General features: G+C 45.3%; 1 protein-coding gene across 2 annotated transcripts in view; it reads right to left on the bottom strand.

Moving 5' to 3' along the window:
- Window positions 1-15,078, bottom strand: part of LOC106580720 (leucine-rich repeat and fibronectin type III domain-containing protein 1-like protein) — a 114,462-nt gene that overhangs the window by 20,876 nt on the left and 78,508 nt on the right. The gene's annotated exons all lie outside the window — the stretch shown is intronic.

Below are 15,078 nucleotides of genomic sequence, written 5' to 3' on the forward strand. Positions count from 1 at the left end.
CCTAGCTAAGTGGACTGTAGCTAGGCTTCTAGAAAATAACTAGCTAGCTATATAATTGCTAGCTATATTTAAAAAAAGACTAGTTACTGACTATGAAACACTTTGTCAAACTACTTCATTCCCCTGCCTGTTTGTTGATGCATTTGGAGACTGACAAAGTTGGCAATACTGCTAAATGCCTCTCCAGATTTGACTGAGAATAGGCTTTGCTGTTTGGCTGACTAGGCATGTGCACATTTACCTTAGTGTTTCGCTAATTAGCTAAGTTACTGACTGACTAGGCTAATTCTTATTCATGTTGTTGTTGCAATTCAGGTGGAGAGGGAGTTGGGTCACAGAAAGCAGGATGCTGCAGACAGACCAGGGCCCATATTCACAAAGCATCTTAGAATAGCAGTACTGATTTAGGATCAGTTTGGGCTTTTATAGCACAATGAATATGATTACATTGACAAGGGGGAGCTGGTCCTAGATCACCCATTCATACTCTTGTTAAAGTTGCGTCAATTCAATTCTGGTATCAGAACAAAATAGTCAGCACATAGTAACTTCTGATTTATTTGTACTTTAATTAATGCAAACACGTGTGTGGTAAATGGGTGGTTCGTATATATACGGTCTCTGTGACACCTCGCAGGGCAGACAGAGATGAGAGCGACACATCCTATTGTTCTCTCTTATATACTCTGACAGAGATAGTTCCCGCTCAATGCTGGCCTGTCAGAGGGAGGAGGAGCGTGGTTTAAACTTGCTCCTACTATCGTCGGCGTGCAGGCTGGTCCCAGCCTAGTGACGCACTTCCTGTCGCCGGTTGTAGTTCTTCTTGTCTTCAACAGTTGATTTATCCGTAGTTTATATACTTAATATTGTAGCATAGCTTCCCCGGTATATTATATAAGTTATGCAAACAAATAGCCAGTTCAACCCTAACACTCTGAAGACACTGAATACGGGCCCTGGAATAAAGCCGTTGCCCAATACCTTACACAGCAGTTGTTTCACCACAGGACCGTAGAGGTATTACAGGCAATGCTTATGAACTGAATATAAGGGAATTTCCATATGCAGTGTATCAGTGACACTAACAAATGGGTTGAATTGTTCAGCAACATGTGTATTAAATGCTAAAATGGCTTTGCTGATGAAAGGTACACATGCATTTATTGTCATGCCGACTAATGGGCCTGGATGGTGACACACATCTTCAAGCTGCCTGACTGAATACTGGGGCCTTCAGTGCTACCGGAAGCCAGGGCCTTACCTGGAAGCACAGCAACAGGCTCTCTCTCACAGCCATTCTGTCAACATGTATTGTATGTCACCTCTCAAATTCATACGAAGTACTATGGGCAAAAGCATTGACTTATATTCACTTAGTCCATTTGACCCATTCTTCAATCTTGACTGGGATATACAGTATATTTTAGTTGACACACGTGTGTGATGTGTCTGATATACATTAATAAAAAGGTATTTGACCTTTTGAATCATAAGCTCTAAGTGCTATCTTGATGTTGAAGTTAAACACAGGAGTAAAAAAATAAAGACCAATGTGACAAACATGCTATGAACAAGTTATCGTTTTTAATCTAACAATTGAAAAATGAAAATGAATTGCTTATACAAAACTTTATTGCATTTGGTCAATCCCAAAACGTGTTAATTAAAATGGTTAGTTGCATCCTTCCTAAAGGAAGTGTCTGTGGATAGCTGACGACAGGGTGGCAGGTTTTTCGATCTGCTGTTCTAGAGTTCCATAGCCCCGAAGACTCACCTGCTGACAGGGGGATGGACACAGACGTTCGTTTTTGACACACATCTGTGAGACTTTTACAGGGAGGAGAGAGAATGAGTTTGAGTGAGTACATTAAATCCAATCCAACCAGTGGCCCTGGACAATATGCTATGTGATCGCACAGGCAGACTGCCATAGTAAGGAGATTTACAGAGTGCGTCAAGTATACTATTATGAGTGGAGCTTACTTCTCGGTGCTCTGAAGAGACCGCGGGTAATTTGTCAGAAGGCTCTAGAGGTCCTTGGACCATTCTGTCTCTGTATCACCTGGAGAGAAACAGACAAGGAGTGTGCTTGAAATACAGTTGAAATTACAATCCTCACCCCTGACCTCCCACTGGCACAGGTCCTCCTGCATAACCCTCTAATCACAGCCTCTCTGACAGAGAATTACTCCAGGATTATACAGGAGTATAATATTACTATTACAAGAGTACAATCATGCAATGTAAAGGAAAACAATATCATGTTCCTGCTGGTAGCAAGCCTCAAAATGGATGCATATACATATGTGCCTTGTAGAATGGTGGCATCTATCTCCACCAGGCTCCACGAAATCAGATGACAAACCTGCAGAGATAAACAAAAGAAAATTTAAATTGCAATTAGGATTCATGTATCAGTTTGCCTATTTCTTGATTCATGTCTGTAAATAACAACATTAGAGCTAATAACAAAAAGATGACACACCATCCAAGTGAATTATATTATGGCACCAAGTCTCATATCACTAACAATTGCTACCTTGACTTATTCCATCATAGCATCACGCTCCTCCTTATTTTACTGTAGCAAGCTGTTAACTTAAATAACTGTGATTGAGACCTAACCCTGCAGCCAAACAGGCTCAAATATGGCCTAGGTAGCTAGCTAGCTAGCTAAGTGACAACCCTAATAATTCCATAAGTACCTGCTCTATTGCTTAAGTAGGCTACACCTCTGAGTTACATCTGTAGGATACAGATGGCTAATGGGATCTAGCTAACGTGAGGTAGCTAGTCAACATTAATTGCTTCTGACACGTGCCACAATCCTTCTTGCTATACATCTTACAGATATAGCTACCGTAGGTAGCAAGATAATGGTTTACAATAATTGCAGTTTAGCTCATTATCTAGCTAGTTATGTGTTAAACTGACAGTCTGCCTGTAAAATGCAACAAGTTAGCTAGCTAGCTTTCTAACCAATAAGCTAGCTACTGTAGCTAGCCTGACACTTACTCCTTAACGTTGGCTTACCATGCTTTCAGGACAACTCCGCATTCTTCTTGCCAATCCCGATCGACTCCTTCGTGACCTACTCCTGCCATGTGGGTCTTCTTCTAGGTTAAAAACATTATGTCTGTAGACAGGTGGTACCTTATTGTCAAAAAGCAACCCACTCGGGATACAGGCACCTGGTGCAGTGTTTCAGAGCTGTTCATCGGCACAGCCACATCGTTTTTATCTCAAATTTCCAATCTTGAATAAAAAAACAAAGTGACATATCATATTGATACATATATGCACTACACATTATTGTTTTGGGGGTGTTAATGTGAAACATGGCATTTAATGAAAATATAAATGTAGAACGAACAGTCCGTCTTCAGTGTTTCCCCATAGGTACAATAACTACTGCGCACAGGGCTTAAAATCATCTCCCTAGTTTAAGCACTGCCTTTGCCAAATCCATATCCATCCAAATAATCAATGAATAAAACACAAAACCAGGAACTAGGTTTTAAGTTTTATTTATTCGCACCAAAGAAAAGAAGTGAAAGACAAAACAGTACAGATAAAAAATGGTGTGTATGTGAGGTTGGAAGCCCAAAAGGGCTTATATGAAAACCACACCACAAATATAGATACATATAACTACTGCTGCTCATAATCACATAATTCTACATGGGTCTTGACAGATTCTAGCCTTTTAAACGTCCACGAGAAATTAGCCAGCACAGAACACGCCCAAGGCCTCTCTGCCTGAGCCGGCACCTCAGCCAAGCAGAGAGAACTGTGGCAAGGGGAGAGTAGGACAGGCATGACCAGCCTCTCAAACAGACAGCAATTATTTCATCATTTATTCATGAGCTAACCTCGGTGCCCTCTACCTGGTGGAGAGGAAGCACTGGAAACCATGCTAGGTTTCCCCACCATGCTAATCAGAGTGAGCGCTTCAGAGCTGCATCATATGATGAGCGATACTAAATAGGGGTCGACAACAGGGTGCTTTAGGTAAATAGGAATAAATATGACTGGTTAGAAAATGAATCCGTGTGAATAATTAATTTCCGCAGCCCTCAACACAAAATGGTTGTACGATGACCTTTGCCCTGCAACCGGCTTCTGTCAGTCCGGCTCAGAGTGGTGTGTCAGAGTCCTCTGGCCATGCAAGTGTGAGAATGCTGTTATTGTATATGAGCCTAAACAGCTATGTTGTAATTCTCTATACAGGCTATTCAGGATGCTGCCATTTCTCTCCACACCACCTCTTTCTTCTCCCAGACTCTCCCGCAGTGCATCTGAAAGACAGAGCCCTTGTCTGTCTTATTTTTCTGTGTACTAGAGCCATCTCGCACCGAGTGGATAAAAGACTTCAGGTGAATACCCAGAGGTCTCTCCTTTTACTATCCCTGTGACGTCGGCAATAAAACATTCACCTCATCTGTAAAACATACAGATACTGCTTATGTCTTAAAACACACATTCTCAAACCGGGAAACACTGCAGTAAATATCTATCCAAGGTATAACCGGATTTTAATGTGGCATCTGTACTACCCTCATAATCGCTGTGTGTCCCATTCCCAGTACAGATGAAGTACCTACTATGCATTCCTTTAGTATGCACCAGAAGATAAAATCACCAGAGATGTATATAGGGATCCATTGGAAGGCCCATTCCCATGTAGCCTTTGAATCAGTGGTGGAGTTCGTTTTGCATGGCTCGGTGCTCCAGGTGGGTGAAGATTTCCCTTTAGGACCATTGGAAACGCTGCCTACCCGGGGCACCAGGCCATGCAAAATGAACTTGACCATTTTCATGCTGTTGCAATGCAACCAACCAGCAAGTGATAAACATCAGAGACCAGTGAAACATATGCAACAGCCTTGAGCTCCCACAGTCTACAACCATTAACAGCAAAACAACTCCATTTATCCAGCAGCCTCTCTGTCATTCAACGTTTTATCCCCAGATGAGACACTGTCAGTCGCTGTCTCTAACGAAAAACAAACCCAACCGTCGGGGATCTCGCTAAAATGAATTGGGTAAGAATCAAAAAGGTAGGATGAATGGAATTTTGATATCAGTGCTCAGCATTAGGAGCTATTTATATTACCGCACTGCTGCGTTCCCTCACCCCGGTGTTGGGGCGGGCTAATTCCTTGTCTTTATGGAAGAGGAAGGGATAATAAGACCCCCTGTGGAGGATGCGAGATCCTTTTAGCTGCAGATAGTGTGGCGTCAACTCCACTAGCCTCGTATCTTCACAGGGGCAGCCAGACTCATTTGAGGGAATTAAAGAAGCCCCCTCAGTGACAAACACGTGGAACACCCAGGCATAGAGCACACTGGCACAGTAGACCAGGAGACAGGGCTACACGGATTGGATTGTGGAATACAATGGCACACAAAGTGAAAGACAAAAGCGCACATTGGTTACAGTAGGGGACTTTGGCAAAGGCAAGGATTTACATTGCGCTTGTGCTAATCTTAAAATTGGGGGATCTGGATGAGGTGTGTGGTTGGATGTGTGTTGCTGCCCATCTCCCAGTGTCACTCCTGCCCTCCCTCCGTGTGAATAACCTATGGACTGAGATTGCGGTGGTTCTGCGGGCTCGTACCATGCTGATAACAGTTAACTTTACTCCCTCGCTAATGTGGTGTGATGCAAGCTCTTCCAAGCATGTTGCAGAGGGCGGAGAGACGCGTCACGCGTCACCGGCCATGGACAGACAGGTTACCGATACAGAGGGGAGAATCACAGAAGGGTTCGCCAGACTCTGAGCAAGTCAGAGAGAGTTGGCTGGTAACCCCTTGGGATAATTGTCATGGCCATCATCATCACCATCCTAATTATAGAGGCCAATAATGTCATTCTGATATCAGTCACTACTTTCAAGCCTGTCATCTATGTCATGTTTCTGGTTGTCACCGTCAACAGCCGAATAATTACCATCATCACAGTCGTCATGACCGTCACCGCCATATGAAAACTCCATTAATAAAGTTGTTTTCATCAGCTCCATCGTCATCCGTGGACCCTCGATTTTGCCTAATGCATATTCACCCGCAGCTAGAGTAAAAGCAAAATAATATGATCTCTCGTTTTCATTAAAATGAACAACTAATTATACCTTTGTAAAACCGTTAGTGTAGCGCTCCTTGTCTCTAATGGATTGTACGCCACCACAGCATGACATATTAGTAATGGCTAGTGACGAATGCAGTAGCTCTCGACAGTGTTATCTCATGCTTTTATTCCACTGGAAGAGGAGGACATTTGTGTAAGTGCTAATTGTGTGGTGGCTGATAAAATGGAGAATACAGTACATACCGGCGGGATGAGAGATTAAGAATAACAGAGGGTATAAAAGTAATGTATCTTTCCTTTCTGCAATCGCTGTAGGCGGTCATGGTAAAAGGGCACATTTATGCAATTAGAGTCTGCATGTACCGTACCGCATGCAAGAGACCCTGCTGACAATGCATTTAGCTATCCTTGCTTCACGATACAGGGAGGAAACTTTATTTGCATGCCATTAAGCTGTGTAAACACATCAGACCCTGAATTAGGTGATGCACAACGCCATTTAAGCATAGCAAATATTCTCTTAATATATAACTAATATCACTTTACGGCTTACAGTACTCCTCATCTCCATGTACTCGTTTTCTGCTTACTATGCAGTTACCAGTGCATACACTACTAATCTGTCTGTTCTTTTTGTGATCAAATGGTTTTTAGTAAGGTACACAAAACAGGTACACATGGACAAAGAAGTGACAAGATGGTACAACACAGACAGTTCCCGTCCCACCCCGCACCCACAGGACTAGTAGTTCACAATAGCTACAGTCATACGCTGATGAAAGAGCAGTAATGTTTCTTTCACTCGGCCCATGCGTACGTGCTACAGACATTTCCACGTTTACAATGTCCATGAATGACAGCAGCCACTGCTGTCTGTTTAAAGAATGAGGAGCCTGCCAATGCGAGGCTATCGTCTTCTTGGCCACTGTTAATCCAGCCAGCCAAATACGTCGCTGTCTGACAGATAAGGTCTAAAGTAGTATCATCAATTAACAATAACATAGATGGTGAACATGGTACATTTCTACACATTATGCCAGAGAGACAGGATGAAACACAACTCCAGAAACGGAAAACCTCTGGACATTACCAAACCATATGGAAATGAAAACGTGCCAGGAGCCCCCTGAGGGCACAGTGAGCAGGTTGGGGGAATGTCTAGCTTTTACCTTCAATAGTTTGCATGCTGTACAGTGACTTCTATGGGCAGAACTTGTGTCTGTTCTGTCCTCTTCACGTTACAGTATGATCTGACTGAAATGCCTTATCCTAATACTGGAGTCATGATCTTGATCATCGCCGTCCACTTTAATGATTCAGGAGGAAACGACAAAAAACGAAAAATACTCAATCAAATATGAGTGAGAATTAAGAACTTCATGCAGCACAATACATAATTCAAACTCCAAAGTCACGATACAAAAGAAAGAGCCATCATACAATGCAGTATATGGAGTCTAACAGCCCAAGATGTACTCTTAAGGAGTCTACCGTTACTCCTTAAGGTCCAAGGCTCTTATGTTATTTTCAGAGATGGACTGGCTCTGGCAGCTAAAACTCCATCTAAACGCGAATCCATTCTCAATTGCGATGCGGTTCTAGAAACATAAAACCCTTTACTTTCATGTCACATCAAAATCATTTCACAAATGCAAAATATGCGCATGCTTTACACTGTTTTAAATAGCTTCATCACAGTTGAAGCCAGCAGTATTTTTCAGTGACACCACGTTTCTGACGGCCTTCTTCCATTGCACACAAGTGTTCGGAGCCCGCAAGATTGCTAATTAGCACAGGTGGTCCCTTGGTCTTCCGTCTGTCTTCCGTAAACAAGCGCTGTAACATGGAGACATGGCCGTGTGGGAACATTAACCCTATAAAGCTGTGTATTCATTTAACCTTTTGTTTTTTGAAAATGATTTCTCGCTGATATGAAAGATGAGGTCCTTATACTTCCAAAACCGTACCGCAAGTGACGCAGGTTAACGTTCTGACTGAGAGTTAACAACACCCCCCCCTACAAAAACCGCCTTCGTCCAATGACTTAGTGATAACTAGCAAACTTCCGTACATCGCTGTGTTCTGTATATATGACCTTATTTTAGCGCCCCAAACATGTAATACTTCCAGGTCAACTGTAATATGAATACCATTGTAAAGCACAATCAAGCAAAATCAAATGATCAGACTTTCATGCTGCCCGTCTCTACATGATTGAAGAAGGTCATTGAGCTCCGTTGCCTTCTGAGCTACTGAGTGATAGTGAAAGGAGAGGATATGTCGTGTGGGGAAACAACTTTTTTCACCCGACTTGTCAAACTTATCACCTCTAAAATGTAAATTAAACACTCTAAAGAGTTTATATAATGTGTCATTACATACCTATTTGAAGGTTTGTGTCGAATTTGAATAGAGTTTTTAGGGCGGCGCTAAAGTTATCTGCACAAGTAAACTGCAGCTGTCGCGGCTTTTGAGAGTCTTGATGACTCGCAGTGATGATGCGAAAAATGTACTATCGATTGAATTAACTATTGATGAACTAACGAGGAATTAACTTTACACTCATCATTACACTCACCACTATTCATTTCTTGTTTTTAAACCCCCTGGTGGAAAGAGGCTGTACGGCACACAATGAGTTGCATTATGCGTGCCGTACGTAACGTACCGCGTCAGAGGGGTACGTTTTTTCACCTTTTCTCGAATACTACTGGTCCATTACCATGTCAATCAACGCATTTAATGTGCATATTCTTGCACCATCTTGTACTTCCATGACCTCTAACCTTGTGTTCTTCTTCTTCTTCCTTTGGCTTTCTGGCAGAGTAAACGCTGTGTTGCGTATTGCTGCCTTTCACAGGTTGGAGTGCAGATTGCACATTTTGTTCTCCCCCACAGTTGGCACACAGTAGTTTCTCCATCCCAACCCTCTGACTATGCCTTCTTGCCATTGCCATTGAGTCTACGTCTCACCAAACGACAGGCTCACAAACACTAGGAATAATGAATTTAATCCACCTCTACACTCAACGCTATATGCGCTATATAACGCTATATGCTACACTCAACGATCACTTCTTTGAGCGGTGCTTTGCCCTGGAGAGCAAAACACGCCACAGGTTGAGCCCCGAGCAGCGTGACTCAAAGCGCCCGCTTCCTCTGAGCGGTAGATACTCAAAAAATATCGAAACAATTCCATTTCCCGACACTTTCACAGATGTAACCATTCCCAGTTTGTCCTTTACCCAGCTTGACACAACATATGGGTTGGCCAAAAAGCAGGAATTCACTCTTTCCAAAACTCTCACTCCAACCGGTCCAAAATAATCTCTGGTAGGATTCTCAGGGCAAACGTTAGAGGTCTCAGGTAGGCCCAATTCTTTCTCAAATCGCTCGCCACTGCCGACCAACTCCATTTCAAAAGCCTCAAGATTCTCAGGAGAGCAAGAAGACCTAAAAGGTAAGATAACTTGGATTGCATACAGGAGACATAGGTATGTAGTCAAGTGACAAACCTCTGAATTTAGTAGCACCATTATGCCATCGCGTTATCACACTCCCTCCAAAAGGCCTCTAACCTTATCACATGACATGAGTCAATTATAGGAAGGAAAATATCTGACCACTAGGGGGCAAGAAGCCACAGAAACATCTAACTGGAAACATGACAGTGGCCATGTGACCACCCTTGGTTGAAGTCAGGACCTGATCTTTGCAGCACCTGAGTCACACTGCGTCTAGTAGTTCTGGCAGTTAATACAGTTCTACTCTTCCCCAGTGTTTGATAGTGTGTGTGTGTGTGTGTGTGTGTGTGTGTGTGTGAGAGAGAGAGAGAGAGAGAGAGAGAGTCACAGAAGGTCTTTGTTGTGTGCCACACACACACACACACACACACACACACACACTCTCTCAGAGGAACACACACCCATCCCCTCACACACACACACACACACACACACACACACACCATTGTCCAGAGCACCTGCTTCCCTCTGTCGGGTCCTCAGGTGGCAGACAGGGCTAGTTCAGCCCACTTACACTGATGGCCATCTGGCTTAGGCTATATAAGTGGCCCATCAGTTAACACATGGCAGAGAGACTCCCTGCTAGGCTGCCCTCAACCCATGGTACACACTCCTGCCACCACTCAGAGTCTTATGATTTGCATGTTCACCAGACAGAACCTAGTTTCCCCAAAACGAAATCCTTCCAGCCATCTCAAACTGCCTATACATTTTAGCAGAGTCCCAAGATGGAGGCCATTTCGCTCTGATTGTTTCCAAACATACAATACGTTGAGACATAACTGTAAAATGGCAGATTCAACTCGCAATGAAAAGCAAACCTACAGTAGGAGCCGCTCGGACACATAGAACACAATGACAGTATACATCTCTCTGTGGCCATGTTGCGGATCGATAGATGTGATAAATGTGGGATAAATATGGCACTTGCCACGCTTCCTCAAATCTGCCCGATTACTTGAAGTGGCTCTGAGTTGAAGGGGGGGGGGTCAGAACACCTTAATGCCTTTCAGAGAAATCCCAGTCATCCACAATCACTAAGGAGCTTAGCTACAGGCTTTGAGAAGAAGCACCCCAAAGCACCCGGAAACACCCCAAGAGCCTATAGGAATTGATCTACTATCAGCGGATATTGGCTTACATTGCCTTACTATAATTGAGTATTTCAGGAATTAAATCTGCTTGGAAAACTTCCTAAAGTCATTGTGAGACATGATTTGGGAGAAGACAAGTGGACAAAGTCAGTTTAAACGTTTTTTTGTTTTTGTTTTACTTCACAGTGCAGGCTTGAGTGCTCCAAAGAAATTAGTATTTCAATCAAACTGTTTCTGTGATGGATTTGCACTTAAAAGAGCAGGAGCATACTTTACTAATGCTTCTTATAGCATTCCTGCTAACCAAATTAATGTAATGCTTAGTTTGATGTAAATTACTAAATGAGTCTTGCAGTTCTTCCAAACAAATTAGAATCTCTATTTGATGCACCATGAACAACAGCATCCAATAGATAATAGTATTAATCTATGATACAAAGTACATTGTTTGAAAATCCCATGGAGGATAATTGGATGGGTTGTGCGTGTCTGTGTGAGTGTGTGTGTGTGGTTGTGAGAGAGTGCGTGAGAGAGAGAGCAAGAAAGAGACAGCAAGAAAGAGAGAGAGAAAGCATGTGACTGGGTGTGTGTGTGTGCTCATGAGAAAGAAAGAGCATGTGACTGTCACGCCCTGACCATAGAGTGCCCTTGTTTCTCTATGGTGTAGTAGGTCAGGGCGTGACTAGGGGGTGTTCTAGTTTAAAATGTATATGTTGGTGTTTTGGTATGGTCCCCAATTAGAGGCAGCTGGTAATCGTTGCCTCTCATTGGGGATCATATTAAAGTAGCTATTTTTCCCACCTGTGTTGGTGGGATATTGTTTTGTGTTTGTGCATGTGCACCACGTACTCACGTTTCGTTGTTCGTTTATTGATATATTTTGTTTTGCAAAGTTTCACTTTGGAATAAAGATGTGGAACTCTACACACGCTGTGCCTTGGTCCCGTTTTTACGACAACCGTGACAGAATATCCCACCACGCAAGGACCAAGCAGCGTGCCATGGAGGAGAAGGTGTTTTGGACATGGGAGGAAATCATGGGAGGACATGAGACCCTTCCTTGGCGGGAGTCGCCAAGGAGCATGGAGGGACAGCGACGACGCCAGGGACAACGGCCACAGAAACCCCAAGATTTTTTTTTTTTGGGGGGGGGGCATGGAGCTGGCGGTCGAGCAGCAGAGAGTGCCAGAGCCTTTTTGGGAGTAGGAGGAGGAATTTGATGAAAGATTCCGGAGAGAGGTGGTAGCGATGAGAATGCTGCAGCACAGGCGTGCTGAAGAGCATGACACCAGTTCGGTGCCATCTGCACCGGTTTCACGCATCTGACCTCCAGTGCGCCTCCCCAGTCCGGTACATCCTGTGCCGGCTCCACGCACTCTCCTTGAAGTGCGTGTCACCAGTCCGGTGCCACCTGTGCAGGCTCCACGCACCAGGTCTCCAGTGCGTCTCCCCAGTCTGGCACGTCCTGTGCCAGCTCCCCGCACTCTCCTTGAAGTGCGTGTCACCAGTCCGGTGCCACCTGTACCGGCTCCATGCATCAGGACTCCAATGCGCCTCCCCAGTCTGGTATGTCCTGTGCCTCCTCCCCATACTCGCACTGAAGTGCGTGTCACCAGTCCGGTACCACCTGTACCGGCTCCACACACTAGGCCTCCAGTGCGCATTCACAGTCCAGAGCTTCCGGCGACAGTTCCCAGTCCAGAGCTTCCGGCGACGGTTCCCAGTCCAGAGCTCCCGGCGACGGTTCACAGTCCAGAGCTCCCGGCGACAGTTCACAGTCCAACACTCCCGACGAGAGTTCAAAGTCCAGAGCTCCAGGCGATGGTTCCCGGTCCAGAGCTCCAGGCGACGTTTCCCGGTCCAGAGCTCCCGGCGACGGTTCCCGGTCCAGAGCTCCCGGCGACGGTACCCGGTCCAGAGCTCCCGGCGACGTTTCACGGTCCGGAACCTTCAACAACGTTTCGCGGTCCAGAACCTCCCGCGACAGTCCGCGGTCCGGAACCTCCAGCGACGATCAGCGGTCCGGAACCTCCAGCGACGGTCAACGGTCCGGAACCTCCAGCGACGGTCAACGGTCCGGAACCTCCAGCGACGGTCAACGGTCCGGAACCTCCAGCGACAGTCAACGGTCCGGAGCTTCCAGGCATGGCGTCCAGTCCAGCTCCATGGCCGGAGCCTTCCTCTGCGCCGGTGCCCAGTCCAGGCACGGCGTCCAGCCCAGCTCCATGGCCGGAGCCTTCCTCTGCGCCGATGCCCAGTCCAGGCACGGCGTCCAGCCCAGCTCCATGGCCAGAGCCTTCTTCTGCACCGATGCCCAGTCCAGGCACGGCGTCCAACCCAGCTCCAGGGCCAGAGCCCTCCTCTGCGCCAGTGCCCAGTCCAGGCACGGCGTCCAATCCCGCTCCAAGGCCGGAGCCTTCCGATGCGCCAGTGCCCAGTCCAGGCACGGCGTCCAGCCCAGGTCCAGGGCCGGAGCCATCCTCTGCGCCGGTGCCCAGTCCAGGCATGGCGTCCAGCCCAGCTCCATGGCCAGAGCCTTCTTCTGCGCCGGTGCCAAGTCCAGGCACGGCACTGGAGCCGCCACCGACACTAGTCACCCCCCCTAACCCCCCCATTTGGTTTCAGGTTTTGCGGCCAGAGTCTGCACCTTTGGGGGTGGTACTGTCACGCCCTGACCATAGAGAGCCCTTGGTTCTCTATGGTGTAGTAGGTCAGGGCGTGACTAGGGGGTGTTCTAGTTTAAAATGTATATCTTGGTGTTTTGGTATGGTTCCCAATTAGAGGCAGCTGGTAATCGTTGCCTCTAATTGGGGATCATATTAAAGTAGCTATTTTTCCCACCTGTGTTGGTGGGATATTGTTTTGTGTTTGTGCATGTGCACCACGTAGTCACGTTTCGTTGTTTGTTTATTGATATATTTTGTTTTGCGAAGTTTCACTTTGGAATAAAGATGTGGAACTCTACACACACTGTGCCTTGGTCCCATTCTTACGACAACCGTGACAGTGACTGTGCGTGTGTGTGTGTGCATGCGTGCGTGCGTGCGTTTGTGCATGTGTGTGTGAATTTGATATTTGCGTTCAGATGATGGACTGTTCATGAAGACACCGAACAGTGTTCATATTACCACACGGTAATGACAAACGCATGGCCTTTGCCCATCATTTCCGGCGCATCAACTCGATCCATCCTCCTCATTCAATGACGTAGCCACCTCCGTTATGATATCCATCAATAGGTAACTCAACAGCATCTCTGTCATATTCTGCTGCATTCACTCCTTTATAAAAAAGAGTGACCTGTTGTCGGCGATTTAAATCACTAACTGGGCCAGCGCCTCCCTCCCTCGTTATCGCTACGGCTGTTGCATGTCTGTCTGCTTAATTAATCTAAACACTCTCTGGGATGGAGGAGATGGAGGGGCTGGGGAGGGGGGGGGGGGCGTGTCAACGCCCATAATAAAAAAATGATCTGGGCCTTGGGGAGGATGATGAAAACTCTGAGCAAGATGCCAAGGACCAGCACATCAGTATGGGTCTGGGGAGGTGACAGGGCCTTTCGCTGAGCACAGCTAGATTTGGACCAGAGGAGGAGAGAATGGAAAAAGTACCGCGGTAACTGTGCAGTACAAAAGGGCCTCGCTCACGCCCATGTAACTATCTAGAGCGAAGTGACTTTTGAACTGTGGCGCTTGATAACATTAATTCTTTTTCATGGGTTGAGTATAATTGGCAGTCATTGAAGCAGGTATTTGGTACTTGTGTGAATGCCCAGTTGGTGTTAGGGGGTGTAATCCAATTAGTTAATACTAAGTGAATCATTGAATTCGAGGACAATGGCCTAATGATTAGCTAAGTGCGTAATGCCATTTGTGTGTACACACATATTAGTAGAGAATTACAAACAAATTAAATAAGGAAGGCATGAGCCGTAAGTGAACTAACAACTGGCAAGACTCAGCAGAAGAGTTAGGGAGAAACACACTGCTTACATATTCTCCCATTGATCGATAAAACATACCGTGACTAGGGTTACAAAGCTACCAGTAATTTACCAAAGTTACCCGATATCTTCGGTAATTTTGGCAATCTATTGTAAGTTTGGTCATTTATAGTTCCATAACTTGGTGTCCATAATTGTCCATGAGTTTCTAGTAGATAGACCATATGGTTCAAAAGGAAATAATTAATTTAACCCTCCTGTTGTGTAGTGTCGAATTGGACCGATTTACAAGTTTGCTCTCTGAAAAATGTAGTTCATTTAATCTGATTGTCATAAGGTTCCATGACTTGGTCCACACAGGGCATCTGAACACATAAAATACATTTTGATGATTTTCAATACATTTTGGGTGTTTTATTTAGGTTT

This window comes from Salmo salar, chromosome ssa20, assembly GCF_905237065.1.
Source record: "Salmo salar chromosome ssa20, Ssal_v3.1, whole genome shotgun sequence".
In the NCBI taxonomy this organism is placed as follows: domain Eukaryota; kingdom Metazoa; phylum Chordata; class Actinopteri; order Salmoniformes; family Salmonidae; genus Salmo; species Salmo salar.